The sequence below is a fragment of the Echinops telfairi genome, unplaced genomic scaffold (assembly GCF_000313985.2).
Source record: "Echinops telfairi isolate 266 unplaced genomic scaffold, ASM31398v2 ScPeMD7_25;HRSCAF=90, whole genome shotgun sequence".
Classification (NCBI taxonomy): domain Eukaryota; kingdom Metazoa; phylum Chordata; class Mammalia; order Afrosoricida; family Tenrecidae; genus Echinops; species Echinops telfairi.
In genome coordinates this window covers 27404053-27418840 of record NW_022103922.1, presented here as the reverse complement: position 1 = coordinate 27418840, position 14788 = coordinate 27404053, and the positions used below count along the sequence as shown (strand labels likewise).

Sequence of the window (14788 nt, the reverse complement as noted above, 5' to 3'; positions counted from 1 at the left end):
GGGGGGGGGTCCAATTGCAAGAACATACTTTCCATCTATTGATCCCTCTTATTGTTTCCAAATTTAGCTCTCCAATCGACAGTAATATCAATGTACCTTGATTGCATGTTTGATCAAGTTCTGACTGCATAAGTTGGTAAAAATCATCAATGTTTTCATCTTTGGCATTAGTGTTTGGTGTGTAAATTTGAAAAATAGTTATATGAATTGGTCTTCCTTGTAGACATAATAGTATTATCCTGCGACTGACAGCAGCGTACTTCGGACCAGAGCTAATATATGTAGAAATATGCTCTTTAAGTATACACACAGCTATGATCAATTATAATAATCTCAAGCGGTCTATTAAGTCATCTCTGATGTTTTATCTCTGATTTCTTTGTGCAATAATATCTAATATAAGGATATTATTAGATTACTCTTAGATTATTTTGCATCTGTTTTGTCTCCTCAGCCTGAGTATTGATTTCCTATAGTAGAATCATGATTTATAGAATGGTTGTAGAATTAGCACAGAGTTGGGGTCACTAAGGAAAATATATTATTTTTTTTTAATTTTTGGAATACGTTTTTATTGACTGAAGAGTTTCAAAGATAATACAAACATTTCAAAATGCCTCTCTGACAGTTTCAGAACCCCTAATATTATCACCATGCATTACCATGGTACATTTGTCAAAGCTAAGAAATCAATTTTATTCATTTTTATTATATATATTATTTATATTTAATTTCATTTTCAACAGTTTTATCAGCAAGCAGTTTACATATCATATAATCCAATAGTTCAAACATTCAATCATATCACAGAGAATTTTACAATCACCCCCACATCAGTTTTAGAACATGCCTCTACCCATGGTTAAATTGCCTTTAAGATGATTTATGCAATCACAATCCGTTCTAGTGCTCCCTTCCCACTGCTGTCTTCATTAGTTACTTCCAAAATCACCCATCCCTCCCTGTCTCCTCTAGCCCCCCAATATTTCCTATATCCCCTTATATCTGTTACTATCATCATGCATCTACTCCTCCTGTGCTTCACAGGTTATGAACTAAACTTCTTATTTTATTGGCATTTTATCAGCTTATTTATTTTTATGTTAATCTTATTTTTCTGTTTCATAATTAAATATAGGATATTTACTTTATAATATAAAATTCTAAAGTAATATTATTTCATGGTTAGTTATAAATAAGTATCACTTAACTCGGGTTATTTATTTTTCTTTTCTTTTCTTTTTTTTTTTTTGAGAACACTACAGACACTGCAAAGATCTTAATACATAAGGTGGGAATTCTCCTCACCAATGGAAACCAGGTTGCTATAGAAAAATATGGAACGCTTAACGAATTTGCATGTCATCCTTGTGCAGGGGCCATGCTAATGTTCTCTGTATCGTTCCAAGTTTAGTATATGCGCTGCCGAAGCGAGCACGAGTTATTTATTTTTCTTAATTGGTATTCCTAATTTGAGAAATATTCCAATTTTATAATCTTTATCATAATTAAGAACTGGTTGCATTCTGTGCAGAATAAAACCACTTAAAATCACAATGACAGGACAATAAGCAAATTTATGCTATTCTATGTAATTTTCCAATTCAAGAGCTGCTTATTCTACTTCTTTAAGTTGTCAATATAAAAATTCCCAGGAAGTGACAAGACCTGTCCATTCACTCTGTTTTAAAGGTTTGCGAATCTCATTAAGTGCAAGGAGTGCAGGGTTAGGACTTTCACATACATCAGAACAGCCTATTAGCACCCCATTAGCACCCAAGTCATCAATAGGCATGAACAGCTGCCTAGCACTAGGCCATCCCATAATTGGTTGAGCATTTTTCTTTATTTCTCTTTATTATTATTATATTTTGGATTGGAGAGTTGTGATTTATAGGCTTTTCACTGTTGATTTTCAATGGTAGGAAGCCAGTCAAATATTCCCTACAAGAAATCAAGATAATTTTTTTTTAAAATTGAAGTTATCAACAATTTCATCTTAATTGACTCCACACCAATGCTCATGGAAGCAGCAGTCAAGAAACCAAATGATATATTGTATTGGGGAAATCTGTTGCAAAAGATGTCCTTAAAAAGTTCAAAAGCAAGATGTCACTCTGATGACTAACATGTACCTGACCCAAACCAAGATGTTTGTAATCACCTCATAAATATGCAAAAGCTAGATACATAATTTAGACATGTTTCCAGGAAGGACCAGTCTTAAAAGAAGGTCATAATGCTTTGTAAAGTAATGTGAGACAGCAAAAAAAAAAAAAAATTAAAAAGAAGACCCTCGGGAGATGGATTGACACAGTGGCTGCGGCAATTGGCTCAAACATCACCATGACTGTGAAGGATGACATGTCACCAGGCAATATCTTGTTCAGATGCATACAGCATTATTATGAATTAAAATGGACTCAACAACACTGAATAGCAATCATAGTATACTTAGATTATATTATGAAAGATGATCGGCTCTACCAGAGACAGACTAATTAAATCACGTGAAACTACATGTGATCGAATCACATGGAACTACAGGGTAATGTAAAGTGTTTAACCAAAAACCTGGCAACCATAGCTTAATCAAGTTTGCACATAAAACCAACTGTCACAAGTAATATGGTAAGTTAAGTAGTGTAAAGAAATTATTTCCTAATTATATACTTGGACAACAGAAACATTTTAATATCCTGTCTAAAACTTGGTGTGGCAGAGCACTGGTGAAATACCACAACTGGAATGACGGTCCACCATCTATCTTGGGAGTGCTTGCTAACAGGTCAGATGGCAGAGATGATGTCTCCCTTGGCAATACAACATTTTCTTTACCACAGGGTAGCAGAATCACCTGTTCCATGGTTTCCTATTCTTCTTGACTTGACCCCTAAATTTCGCCCTATCCCTTTCAACCTCAATAAATATTTTTCTTTATTTCTCTTTATATCTTTTTTTTTCCTCCTGTTGTATCTCACTTTCCAGTTTCCTACTCCCCTAGAGTCCGCCTCTCTGCCTCACAGTATCAAGTCCTGTGGTCTCAGAGAGAAGTGACAGAAATAAATGCATCTTAAGGAGAGTGAGCTGCCAATTCTTTTGAAATCCAGGGTGAAGAATGTGAGGAAAAAGAAGCAGACATTTAGGCAGGATATTATTGGATGCTTAATTGTTATTTTTCAGTTCTAATTCACTGGTAAATCCTGTAATCCTAAAGCATCTCATTTTTGTATAGGAGGAAAAAAAGGAAGCACAAATCCCTTGAAATCTGTAAACTGTCTTTAAAACTATAATCAAAGGGAGTATTTTGAAGGGGAAACTACCTCTGCAGGACTAGAGCCATCAGACCTCACGAGTTTAAACTGTTGAGCACCGGGGGCTGAATCTAATAGCCACAGTCCAAGAAAACAGTCTCAACAAGTTTGTAATCACCCGTGTGGGGCTTCAGGAGGTGGTATCCAGGTTGTGAGTTCTGGGGGTTCAGAGTTGTGCATGCATTTAAGCAGGGAGCCAAATGAAAAAGGCAATATTTCAACCAATATTCTTTTCCTTAGTGTTCACTTTTAGAAGGAGAGGAAGTAAGACTTTTCTGGCAAAGCTAAAAATGAGACTTTGGGCCCCAAAAGAGGAGAGGGAGCTCTCAAAATAAGTAAGAAAAAAAAATTTACATTGTTTTGAGGGGAAAAAATCATACCTAAAGACAATTAATTGAAGCCAATTCATATAGTCTCCTACTTTGAATTCTTGAAACTCCCTTTATCATCATTCATTGAAATTTCTCTGTCAGAGCTCCTTCTTCATGTATCACTAGAGGTTTTTGATAATGCATTTACTATGCAAGGATTTGTATATTTTTCATTATGAAAGTGTCTAGCATGTAGCTAAAAATTACGACAGTTTCAAGGAAGGTAGGGATAGTTTCTACTTTGTAAGATTCATGTATGAACTCAATTGGATAATGCCTAAAAACAGTTTGGCATATCTGGGTAATTGTCAATTCTGTTAGATGTAGTAGTAGGAGGAGTAATAGTAGTAGAAGTAGTAGTAGTTGCAGTGGTAGTACATGCTGGGTTTAGCTTGTTTGATTGTGTAGTTGTCCTTTAGGCCGGGCTTTACAAAGAATCTAGAAGTTTATTTAGTGGCAATGCAGGCTTGACCATTGGAATTTGGAAGAAAACATGACAAGGAAGTATTTAATGGAGAAATTTCAATACATATTTGTATCGTATACAAAGTCTATGTGCCTAGATAATGGGATGATGATCTGCAGCAATATTTTAATTTCATGTGATATCAAGGTTATTGTTCTATACTTTGGTCATTCACCCAACAATGGTTATAGCCGTACATTGAGAGATGATTGTCAGCAGTTCAGGCCAGATTCAGAAGTGGACATGAAGGAAGGGATATTACTGCTGATGTGAGATGGATCTTGGTTCAAAGTAGCGGGTGCTTGTATTTTATTGACTATGAAAGCATTTCTTTGTGTGAACCATAAAAAGAATGAATAAACTTGAGAAGACTGGAAATTGCAGTAGTCTTCATTTTGCTTAAGCAAAACTTGTACCTGGATCAAGAAATAGTTGTGCAAATGGAGCAAGGGAATACTGCATGGTTTAAAATCAGGAAAGGGTTGTTTCCTCTCAACATGTTTGTTCAGCCTGTATGCGGAGGAAATAATCAGAGGCTCTAGCTACCTGAAAACATATAGGGTCTCAGGATTGAAAGAGGTTTAGTAACAATCTTAGATTGCAGTTGGCACAGCATGGTTTGCTGAAAGTGAGGAGGAATTAAATAACTTGCTGATGAAGATCAAGCATTGCTGAATTCAGTATAAATTACAACTCAATGTGAAGAAGAGCCAAATCTTCACATCTAGACCAATAGGTAACATCGTGATAAATGTAGAAAAGGATGACGTTGTCAAGGATTTTATCTCACTGGAATTCACAATCAATGCTCAGGGAAGCAACAGTCAAGAAATCAAAAGACATGTTGCATTCAGTAAATCTGCTGCATAAGAAATCTTAAGAGTATCGAAAGGTAAGGATATTACCTTGAGGACTTAGGTGTGCCTGACCAAAGCCATGGTATTTCCCTTGCATCATATACATGTGAAAATTGGGCATTGAATATTGAAGGCCATAGAAGAATAGGTGCATTAGAAATGTGGTGCTGGAGGAGAATATTGAAAGTACCATGGGCTGCTAAAATGAAAAATTGTTCTTTCTTGGAAAAAGAAAGGCCAAAGTGCTTGTGTTAGTTTGGGTACTTTAGAGAAACAAATCCACAGAAACTCATGTATAAGAGAGAGTTATATAAAGGTTAAGTGTGCATCAAAAAAATATCCCAACCCAGCGCTGCCCAAGCCCACAAGTCCCAACATGAACCCATATGTCCAACACCAGTCCACAAAGTCCTCCTCCATCTCACAACACAGATCCAACAATGTCAACTGCAGGAGGAAAGCCGAGTCAGTGAACGTGTAAGCATCTCAGCACTGGCAGGGGTCTCCACATGGCTGCTCCAGCACCCAGGGCTGCATCGGGGTAGGTCCATGCAGCTTCTCCTTGGAGATGTCTTGCAGGAAGTCAGCCTTGCCACCTGAAGCAGGGAACTGATAAGGCAGCTGCACCCTGGTGCGACCATCACAAAGCAAGAGACCTGAGAACTAGAAAGGTGAGGCTCCCCCAGCCATTTATCTCTCCGCCCTTCAATTAAGCCCATATGTGTTTATCAGTCTGGTGGCACAATAAACTAACTAACTCAGTGCTCCTTAGTGGCAAGGATGAACATTCTTCATTGTACATACTTGAGACATACTGTCAGCAGAGACCATTTCCTGGAGAAGAACTCGTTAGGAGGAAGGCCCCTGAGGAACTGGATTGACACAGCGGCTGGAACAATGGGCTCAGGCACAGGCATGATTCTGAGGATGATGCGGAATTGTTCGTTGTTTCATTCTGTTGTGCATCAAATTGCTATGGGTCCGAACTGATTCAGCACCTAGCAACAAACAACAAGAAGATACTGGGATCTCTATTTATTCCCTAAAACTCCCTTACCTTTCCAGTGGTGTTGGGAGTCCTCCAACCACTTGACCTTGGGAATGCCTTAATAACTTCTTTCCACAATTTGATGGGGCCCTCGTCTTTTTAAGAAGCCCAGGTTGTTATCAGTCAACATCAACTCATGTCTTTGGAAGATACAATGAGAGTAATACTTTCACATGTAAGTCCCATCCTGCTTAAGCATGTCTGTAAAAGTAAAACTATTCTGATTTCAGAGAGATTTTTTAAAATTCTACATTTAATAACAAATAAAGAGATGATAATGAGTTTCTTATTAAAACTCAGTTTCCCTCTTAAAGTCTGTTCTGTTCTTCTTCTTAAATATTGGGTTTCTCTTTTCCTCATAGCTCCCACCCCAACCCTTGCCAAATTGCACCTTGCAGTTGGTTTTGGTCCATGGTGGTTGAGACTAAGGCCCTACTTCTCTTATAACTTTTAATGCACTATCTCTCAGGTAATCTTAGCTAATTGACTCATCTTGGATTGAGAGTCTTCCCATCAGTATAGAAAGCAATTGTGGGATGGGGCTGGGTGATGCCCCTACTATCCGAATAGACAGAACAATGCCCACCCCTCAGATGACCATGTCCAATTCCTGGCACCTATTTTACTTGCATGCCAGAAGAAACTTTAATGATGTGATTGTTGTGAAGTTTGATAGAGAAGATCATTCATGTGAGGCAATGAATTACAAAAGTTCTCAGAAAAGAGAAAGAAAGGCAGGAGAGTCAGAGACGGAGACAAGATAATGAAAGAGGAGGGGATGATCTGAGGAAGGGGCCAGAAGTCAAAAAACGCAGGCAGGCCTCTTCAAACTGGAAAAGCCAGGGAAATGGATGTATCCCTCCAAAAACTCACTGCCATTGACCAAGTGCCGACTCATAGCAACCCTATAGAACAAGGCAATAACTAGCCCCTCCAGTTTTCTAGAGCCCTCAGGAAGATATGCATCTTTGCAGCCCATTTTAGAGTTCTGATCTCCAGAACTGACAATGAGCCAATTGACATCACTTCATTAAACTTTTAATTTTAATTTAAAGTAATAGAAAGTAATACTCTATCTCTTGGATATTTTAGGGCCTGTTTCTATAGAACATTATTACCAGCCACCCTTTCTATAATCTCAAGACATCAGAGAAATCTAAAGTAGCTTCCCAAATTTTATTTTCAGTTTTTGGTGCCCATTTTGAACATATTAAAAATCAACTCTTATTTTTTGCTGTTATATGTCAGTAGAAGCTGCCTCTTTTTCATAAAGGTACAATGATAAGTAGTGTTATTTTTTTGTATAAGAGATTGCATATTAACCTAGGGAGTACATGCAGACGTGCTTGTAACAATGTTACAAGCAGAGGATACTAATGGTGTAGAGGGTCACACATTGAGCTGCTGACCACAAGGTATGCAGTTCAAAACTACAAACTTCTCTGAGAGGAAACGGTGAGACCCTCTCCTCCCATAAAGAATAACAGCCTCAGAAACCCACAGAAGCAGTTCTACCTTACCTGTAGTGTCACTGTGAGCAAGAATCTACTCGCTGTCTGTGAGAGCACCTCCCAAAAAAGTAAACTTGAAACCTTGAGGATGGTCAATAAAATAAGTGTGAAACTTAGACAAGTGGAGAAAAACATAACGCACTTGATGACCATTCATTAGAGCACAGATGCCCTCCTGAGTGTTTCCATGGTGACTTCAAACAAAGAGGTAGGATATCTTATCTCCATTTTATAGATGAAGACATGAAGCTTAGATAGTTCCAATGACGTGCTCAGGGAGGTCAAACATTGAGATCCAAGTGTCATTTAGTTTAAATAGTAGTGCTCATCATCCAGAGTCTCCATTCAACACACTACCAGTCATTGGAGCCCTGTCCCATTTCTCATGCACGGTGTTTTTAAAGGTGGTGATGCTTCGACGTGAAAGGCCTGGGTGTTGGGACATTCTCAAGGCATGCATGGATACGGGAATGGCAACTCTTCTCGTCCTTGTGGTGCAATTATTCCGAGCTTTCCCAACGCATCACTTCAATGTGTATTACCGTACATATGGAAAGCCGTTCTTCATGACATGCCTGTGTACATGCGTCCACCCTAGCAATATTTTAGAAGATCGAAAACACTGTGTCACATGAGAGGGGTCCAAAATTAGGACAATGGGTCGCCAGGATTGTGTGTCGCTTGTGACCCAAGAAGTGTCATATCTGCTTATGTGCGTGCCTCTGTGTGTGTATTCGATGTAGATGCCAGACATTCAAGGGTGATGAGATGGACGCATCAGCCTAAAAACGGAAAGGAATACAGAATTGTCCGTTCCTGCCCCAGTGGGAAGGAACACCATGCTATTGAGTCAAGCCAAAAGTAGTAAAAAACAAAACAAAACATGGACTTTAGAGACGGTAGTAGGAAGAAAAGCTCAGAAAGACACCATCTTCCCTGAAAGGCAAGGCCCTTCCCTGGATAATGCCTAAAATGCCAGGCGGCTCCTATGGCAGGCGCCTTCACCCAGATTCGGCTCTTTAGCCTGGAGCCTCATCAGCAAGCAGCAGTCATTGGAAGAGCAGTGCAGGTTTACGGGAGCTTTCAGGAAGAGAGTGAAAGGTTCAGCTTCTTTTCGTATGGAATTTTCTCAGCAGTAAATCTTAACTTCACAAATAAACTGACCCCCAGTATGCATGGAAAGGTTCCTTGTCTTTTCTTTCCTGGTTTAAAGTCTTGCTTCTAACCCTTCTTGGTGTTAGATATTTAAAACCTGTTTGCTTCTGTCTATCTTTAATGCTAGTGTATGGAATCAGATCATCCTCACCTAGTGGTAGGATAATTCCCACCAGTATAGACATTGTAGTCATTGTCCCCATCAACGCAGATGTTTACAGAGCACTCCCTAAGGAAAGCCCTTAAGTGTTATCTCCTTTGCATGTTGGATGAGTCCAGTGTTGTTAGAGTGTCCTTATATGCTACATATGGAATTATTTGCAGTTCCTAGAACATGGCAAATTCCCCCTAGACATAGATTCTTTGCATATGCTGTTCTTTCTGTACAAAAACCTTTCCCTGCACTCTGTTTGGATAGCCCTACACCAAGTCTTATATATCACACCTTCCAGAGAGATCAGCTTCTTTTATTGACGTCAAAGCTATTCCTCCTGTTTGCTTCAAGAGCAGCCAGGGCTCTCACTGCCATGGATTGAGAATGAGTGATATCTCCTATGCTTTTTCCATGAAGTAGAAAGCAAGTGCTGATACAGCAGGGATTGTGTGTCTTACTCATCAATGCCTTCCGGATCATTACATTCACCAACAAGCCCCCTTGCTACTTACGCCAGTTCACTTCTCCTAGGTCATTTCCCATGCATTATTGTGTGGCTAAGAGAGAATATCACCAAAACCCAATCAACCAATCAAGATTGATAAACTGGGGAATACTGGTGGGCGGAAAGGGATGCGTTCTGAAATAGGGTGATCAACAAAGGCCTCATTGAAAAAGCAGCATTTAAACAGAACATATAAGGGAGGTACAGAAAGTCAAAAGGGGGAAGTGCAGGTGCAAAGGTCGTGCTATTGCAGGCCTCACCTAGGAAAGAAGTCCAGCCTTGTTCTTGACTGCATTTTCCTAGCCTGCTCTAGATTCGGCACACCTATTGCATATGCTCCGTGTCCTGATGGTATTTATATAAACATACTTATTCATTTGCCCCTGGTCTAGCTTCCTTAATTGTAAGCTCCAGAAAGAAAAGGGGTTTTGTCTCTTTTGTTCATGGCGCCATCACCAGACCCACAGACCAGTGTCTGTCTCAGTCCCCAGTACCAAAAAGCCAACCTAGTTGCCATTGAGTTAATCCTCATGAAAGCAGACCCAGGTATTTCTGGGTAGTATTGCACCTCACAGGGCTTTCAATGATTCGTATTTCTAAAAGAGTTTGCTAGGCTTTTCTCCAAAGGCACCTCTAGGGACATTCAAACTGCCAAATGTCCATGCTAATAGTTGAGGTAATCCTTTGCATGACTCAGGGATTCCTAGGTGCACAATAAACCCACCCAAGCAAACCAATTGCCACTATGCCAATTCTGACATGTGGAGACCCACTATAGGGTTTCTAAGGCTATAGATCTTGATGGCAGCAGACAGTCTCATCTTTCTCCCTTGCAGCGGCTAGAAGGCTGGATTTGCTGACCTCGCAGTTAGTGGCCCACCTCAGATTGAGTGGTGCCCCATGATAACACTCAATTCAAATATACGTTGAATTAATGAGTTTTTGAAAGAATAAAAGTTCATAGAATTTCTGCCTGTAAGGACATACTACTATTAAATATATTTTCTTCTATGGTGACTTGGCTTATAAAAAACACACTTTGATCCTGACTGGAAAATAATGTGAAAATTCATTTTTGCTCTTAAATCAGTGCTACTTCTACATAATTTCCCAACTTTATGTTTTTGAAAAACGTTTCAGCTTTAGCTAACACAAAGTTGTATGGGTAATTCTTTGCGGTTGAGTAGCTTTTCTCTCTCTTTTTTATTTTATTTTTTGACATGAGCTTTGTGGGGAGATTCACTAACGCTAGATTGAGAAAATATACAAATTAAAATATAAAGAAAATAAATAACAATATATCTTTTTTAAAAAAAGACTGCAACTTGTTTGGATCTCAGAGTATATTACTCTGAAAACTAGAGTATATTAGTCAGAGAACTTGTGTTTTGTTTTGTTCCTACTTAAAAACTGCAATGGTTGAATCCATAGAGGAACAGTTCATTACTTTATGGGATAAAGTTTCATACAGCTAATACAATAAAGGTACACAGGCAGCTATTCATTCATCCATTCATTCATGGGATTCTGAGAGATATCTGATGGTGTGATGTGTGGCAAAATCACCTGTGTCCATTCTATTATGATTGTCGTGGCAACTCTGGGTATATTGTCCCAAGTCCAGTGCATGGTGACCCTGATTGCTTTAGTGCATTTGACTTCCCATGAGCCTTGTGCTTTGCAGCTAGTAGACAAAAACATCCCACCTACAGCTTTGTGTTATATATGTGTTCCATACATGTGACTCTGCAGGTATGTGACTTGCTCAAATTGGAGTCAAATCTATAGCCGTTTAGAACCAATAAATTGTCTTTTAAAAATAAGCTATTATTTTATATGTTTATATATTTTATATTATATATTTATATACCTTATATTATTTATATTTATAATTCAAATAAGGCATGAAGTTTGAAAGGGCACCCTTTAGAAGCTACTTAAGAAAACTTCAAGTTTAGAGAACTTGCCTCTAAAGATTAAAGGAAAATGGAAACCATATTTTCTAGTATATTGGTTATTTTTCTCAAGATGTCTACCACATATTACCTCACGTAGGATTAGAAGGGTTTTAACCCTACTCCAGGTATCAGGGCTTAATGATCATTGATTGAAGGTACATTCCTTGCTCTACATCTCATGATCAAAATAAAATCTAAACTAGCATATAATCACAATTAAATCCCATGTCTACTGGAACTAAAATGTTCTGGAGTAAAAGTGCCTTTACATTAAATTAAGATTATATATAAAAAACAACAACCAATAACCAAACCCACTGCCATTGAGTCAATGCAGACTCATAGTGACCCAACAGGACAGGGTAAAGCTGCCCCTGTGAGTTTCCGAGATTGAAATTTTACAGGAGTAAAAAGCCCCATCTTTCTTCCAAGGAGCGGGTGGTGGTTTTGAACTGCTGACCTTGCAGATTTCAGTGCAATGCATAACCACTATGCCACCAGGCCAGATAGGACACAATTGATATCATCCAAACATCCTCTAAACCCAATGCACACTGGTTTTCCTTCAGAGGACAAAGAGAAATGCCTGTCCAAGCTCAAGCATAAGTCTGACAAAATGGAATCATTTTGGCTAGAGATATGTGTCACTCAGGACCCTACCTGAAGTGGGCTGATCATCAATCCCCTGAGGAAAATAGGAAATAGTCTCCAAAAGAAACACTGAAGGAACGCTTTCTGGAAAAATCTCACATCTTACTTTTGTTGTTTGATACCATTGAGTTGATTGCAACTCATAGTGATTCTCTGTACAACCGAATCCAGCCCTGCCTAGTCCTGCACACCCCTTACCGTTGTGTTTGAGCCCATGGTGGCCAACTTCCTCTCTGAGGACTTTTGTTTGTCTCATTAACCCTCTTCTCTTTCTTACCCACTTGATAGACTTTTTCAGCGTCTGAGCTTTCCTGACACCATGCCCAAAGTACACGCGATGGAGTCTTACCACCCTTGCTTCTTCTTTTTTTCCTTTACTTTTATTGGGGACTCTTACTTCTCTTATCAAAATCCATACATTCATCCAGTGTGTCAAGCACATTTGCACATATGCTGCCATGATCATTTTCAAAGTATTCACTTCCCACTTGATCCCCTGATATCGCTCTCCATCTCTTCCGCCTCTCTCCAAGCCACTCATGTTTCTAAGGAGCATGCTGGCGATATTCCTTCCATGACAGCTTTCTTCGGCAGTCCAGGGTATGTTCAAGATTCTACACCTCACCTGCTCACTCCTGAGAAGAGTCCTCCCAAACTGGAAGGGAAAAATGACTACTTTGTTCAGGCTTGTTTGAATAAGATACGGAAAATGCGCCACGTGCCTTCATCGTTTGACTGTTGTTTTCATGAGTGATTGTGGAAAATCAATATTTGACAACTACAATCTTTTCTCAACGTATCTTGATGTTGTATATTGGTCCAGTTGCAGGAATTTCTATTTTCTTAACATTGAATGATAATCCACACTGAAGGTTGTAGTCCTTGACCTTCATCTTTTAGCATGTCATGCCCTCCTCGCTTTCAGCAAGTGAGATTGCTTCATCTGCATATCTCGGGTTGTTAATGAGCCTCCCTCCAATCTGTATGCCATACATGGTTTCTAACTTCACAGGTTTCAGTGCTTTGAACAGGAGGACTAGGCATCCTTGTGTAATGAATGAGTATGTAGAGTAGAAAAGAAAATAGAGAATTTCCCCAGTCCCTTTTAAATGACTCCCCCTCTTCCCCCCTGCACTTGAGTTCCTAAACCCTATACCTTGGGCCCTGGATCTCTCATGCATGTCATAGAGTCTCTCTGGTAAAATATTGAGAGGTACCAAAAGTAATTGTACCATTAACAAAGACTTATCATGAGAGGGACCAATAAAACACTATTGATCCACTTCTGGTTTGAACAAATGTTGTACAATGAACCGTAAAGAATATTGTCCTTTAGAGATATTGTAAATTTTATACCTCTTTCATGTGTACTTAGTTCAGGAATACAGGTTTGCACTTAAAGTGCCTTGCCAAAATTTAGAGCATTCACGATGAAAAATTAAGAGGTCTCTATGTCTCGTTAGGAACCCTGCTGGCATAGCAGACTAGGCACTAGCCTGAGCAGTGGTTCAAACCCATCAGCTGCTCTGTGGCAGAAGGATGAGGCTGTCTACTATAGAGATTTAAAGTCTCAGAAAGCCACAGGAGCAGTTCCGCCATATGGGATATGGTCGAATGTATGGAAACTATGGCAGTAAGGGGTTGTTGTTGTTGTTGTTGTCATATGTTTAGTTTTCTGTTTTAGAGATTAACTGACAAGGAGATTGGAAGTTATCTAGCTAGGAAATTGTGTGCTATCTATATCAAAGAGCTAATAATCTGCCTGAGAGGCCTGGGAGAGTCCCACAGGAGAAAAGTCAATAAAGAAGAACTATCCAGGAATAGTTCCATATAATGGGTAGGAATATTTTGTATGAGAAAAAGACATAAGGAGCAAAATAGGTAAAGATAGTGAGGAGGAGGCTGCAAGGGCATTGACAGAGGTTCTTCAAAAGCAAGGGTTGGGACTCACTGGGAATATGCCAGGCACTTACTTCCATGACCTTGTCCCTGCCACTTAATGTGAGTTTGGACTCTAAGTTGTGTGACCATTTTCATGCCTTTCTGGGCTAGTCCTCCCTACATCAACCTAAATGCACTGCCTCCCGTGATGCCTCACTCGTCTTTCAAGTTGCTCTCGTCACTGTGATCCTACGTGAACTCCTGGGAGAGCACGCCCTGGAGGTCATGTACTGGGAGTCAGATCTCAGCTGTAGCACTTGTAAGCAAATATCTAAGTCTCTGTGCGACAGTATCTTTACCTATAAAAAGGAACCAATGTGAATTTACAAATTTCATAGTACTTTTTGGAATGTTAAGTGAGGAGATAAGTGTAAACAACTGAGAAAGTGAATACAACCTTTTGGTTTTGGTAAAACCTTTGTTTTACCAATGTATGTTGTTGTTGTTAGGTGCCATCCAGTCAGTTCTGATTCATGGAAACCCCGTGTACAATAGATGGAGCATTGCCTGTTCCTGCACCTTCTATACTATTGTTATGTCTAAGTCCATCACTTCAGCCAGCATGCCAATCTATGGTCAAGGGTCTTCCTCTTTTTAGCTACCCCATTACCTTACCAAGCATGATGTCTTTTTGCCAGAGGTTGTTCTTGCCTCATAACATGTCCAAAGTGCATGAGAATAAGTCTCATCATCTCCCCGGGTAAGGAGCATTCTGACGTTACTTCCCCCAGGAGAGATTTATTGGAAGCTCACAGGGCTTTTGTATTCTTCATCAACACCATCATTTAAATGCATTAATTCTCCTTTGTGTTCCCTTATTCGATGTCAAACTTCCACACGCATAAATTGAAAATACC

At 39.3% G+C, this 14788-nt stretch overlaps 1 protein-coding gene and 1 non-coding gene across 3 annotated transcripts in view; one reads left to right on the top strand and one right to left on the bottom strand.

The window, feature by feature from the left end:
- LINGO2 (leucine rich repeat and Ig domain containing 2) overlaps nt 1-14788 on the top strand; it is a 467873-nt gene that overhangs the window by 188837 nt on the left and 264248 nt on the right. The window lies entirely within an intron of this gene.
- Nucleotides 1332-1438, bottom strand: LOC115869416. The gene has a single exon (XR_004046168.1). It is a non-coding gene; the product is annotated as a U6 spliceosomal RNA (small nuclear RNA).